Raw genomic sequence first — 2,981 nt, forward strand, 5'->3', positions numbered from 1 at the left:
CTCACTACATATAAGAGTCTCACACAGGAAAATGCTACATCTCGTACCTGTACACAGAGGCAAGCAGAAGAAACTGAGGCTTGCTGCTGAAGTTAACAATTATTTGAGAATAATAATGTTCAATTAAAACTTTCTATATAGCAATTTCTAGATCATAAAATGTATTTATTCCACTGCAAATCTGAGAAGCTGAGACTTCATTGTTGGAAGTATAAAATTTCTGACCAGTATCTAAATTTTGGTGAAACACAAACTGAAGGCACTTTCTAGTGTTGTAGATGGTACAGAATCTAGGAACACGGAAGAAAACCTTAGACTTCACAACATGTTTCTGCTGAGCTTTGTCAAACCAAACAGCTCAATTCTAAGGCAAGATAAAATAACCCTATGGCAGAAGTGGGTCCTACAAAGTAAATACGGAGTCTCGTCTTGGGAAGAACTCCCTCCATGAAGAGATCTGGACAGTCAGCAATGAGAGGAGCACATGGAAATTAACTCACATCCTGACGTATAGGCAGGCACTGGTTTAGAAGCCTGACTAACAATCTGTTGGTGTATCTTATTAAATTAACTTTTTGGAATCAGCACTAGTCCCCAAAACTTCAAATTATAACATTTATTCTTCATGAAAATGTATCATTTTCTGCTATATGAACAAAACTATGTTTAAAGAAAGCTGATTTGTTTCATTTACTGTACGCTTTTATGTATTGGGTAGCAGTTGGATTTCTTGTATTTGTGCTTCGTTTTGGGGTGCTTTGATTGAAGAGAAGGTCAGTTTATGGGATTACATGTTGCTGAAGCATTCCTTAGCATTGGTCAAAACCTGAATTCCCTTTTTGCACATGCTGATCTGCATGACAGCATAGCTGATGAAGGCTTCCTTTAGGTCCCGGTTCTTTTGTTCTTTGAAGCGGTCGATACCAGCCCATGCGTTTTTCACAAATTCTCTGCCTTCCAGAATCTTAGACTTCAGCTGCTGCTCCCCTTCATTTATCTGCTCCTCTAGCACCTTGATCCTGGCTTCTCTCTGCTCTGGAGTTTCTTGACCAAAGAGTTTGGTAGTCATTCCCTTCACCGAGAATGTTCCTACAGTCCCAGTGGCCAGCTTCTCGCACTGCTGTTTCTTGGAAGCCAGGTCTTGAGCAGTTGTCTCCAAGTCATACTGCATAAGCTCATGCTTCCTGCACACAGCCCGAAGAGCTTCTACATAAAACAGATACTCCTTCAGCTGATCTGCATAGTGTTCTTCATCTTCCAAAATATCATCAATAGAAGATGCATATACGTCCATGTGATGCCCAGCACTCTGTAGCCCATCGCCCATTTCTTTTTCAACGGCACTCCACTCACTAAAAACTCTCCCATAATTCCCATGTACTTTATATACACCATCGAGTCGATCTGCTACTCTAGCTCTGACGCGAAAGAGATAAGAGATGACAGACTGCAGCTCATCACTGTAGTGCCTCAGCTCAGTAAACCTCTTGTCTGGGTTTTTCACTCTGAATGTTGCATTAAGCGCTTCTAATCTGGAGTCTGCCTTCAGCTGAAATCCAGTTTCATTCACAGTCTCCTTCCAGTTACCTTCCTGTGTTAAAAACAAAGAGAAGATTTTGTCTCTACAAAGGACAGAATGTGAAGCAACCCTCAAGGGGAAGTTTTCTAAGCCTATCCGTCGTCTCTCCACAAAGTCTGGATCCATGTTATCAGCAGAGAGTTTATGCCACATGAACTCTGTGAAGCAACCCTCAAGGGGAAGTTTTCTAAGCCTATCCGTCGTCTCTCCACAAAGTCTGGATCCATGTTATCAGCAGAGAGTTTATGCCACATGAACTCTGCCCGCTTTTCTGGGAGAGGTGGCACTACAACATGTGGGTAGTTCACTAAAAGGTAGTTTCTCAACAACTCGAACTCACTATACCACTTCCACGGAGAGTCTGTGAGGACACTCTGACCATCAGCATGTTCAACTGACCACGTCTTGATGAGGTAAGCAGTGTACGTTTCTTGCATGTTCAAGGCATTTCTTCCAGTTCTCTTCTCTGCTTCTGAAACACTGATTTCTATTTTCTTCAACCAAAAATTATTTCCCATTATCGTGTCGACTCCTGAGCCGTCTTCCCTGGTATCCTCGGTCTCCTCACCGACTGCAGCTTCCAGCACAGCGCCAAGCTGCTCGGTGGCTCCAGGGGTTCAGACTGCAACAGCTTCTCGGGGTCCGGAGGTGCCTGCTCCATAGCTGCAGTTTGGCACCGTAAACCAGTTTATTAAATGATTGCCACTATTCTCAGAATTTCACATCCATTGGAGAATAAAATTTTATAGATGATGTGATTTTCACCTCTAACATCCTCATTTTCTTCTCTCTTTTCCCTACCTACTTCTCAAATCCAGGATACAGTATACATATGGCATTCTGTACCTCCTACCTTCTGGATAGAGTTAATATCCCATTAAAACAAGGAAAAGCATAGTGACTTGTCCCCTGAACCTTCACCCAGCCGATACCTGGTTCTGAAAGATATCCGTATTCCCCCTGAAAACCCACACTCCAGTGTCATTCCCTTCCCCACATCCTGCCTTTCTGTGTTTATAACCCCTGTGTGAATGAATTACGATTTGAGAAAAAATAAATTATTTAAAAAAATAAAAATAAAAATAAAAATAGACTTTTGAGCTGTAAGATGGAAGCCATGTTATTAAGGAAAAACACCATAACAAACATGTGTGAAATAGCAAATCCACTGGCTAGATTGATAATGTTCAAGATTCTAAAGGGAAAAAGGAAGCAAAGATATCCAGGGAAGAGCACAGTGCCAGTCTGTTGGGGACTGTATATGCTCCTTGCTCAGTTTCTAGACTGGCTTTTGTCCAAGTTAGTTTAAGTGAGACATCAGACAAGCAGAGTGATAGGGTATACAGGCCTGTGACCCAGAATTATGAACATAGCAGCCGGACTTGTCGAGGCAGAAATGGCT

At 42.1% G+C, this 2,981-nt stretch overlaps 1 pseudogene; it reads right to left on the reverse strand.

Moving 5' to 3' along the window:
• Positions 1–723: 723 nt before the first annotated feature.
• On the reverse strand, positions 724–1,705 carry LOC114612689 (annotated as a pseudogene).
• Positions 1,706–2,981: the final 1,276 nt, after the last annotated feature.

This window comes from Grammomys surdaster, unplaced genomic scaffold (genome assembly GCF_004785775.1).
Source record: "Grammomys surdaster isolate TR1022 unplaced genomic scaffold, NIH_TR_1.0 126178, whole genome shotgun sequence".
Taxonomy (NCBI): Eukaryota; Metazoa; Chordata; class Mammalia; order Rodentia; family Muridae; genus Grammomys; species Grammomys surdaster.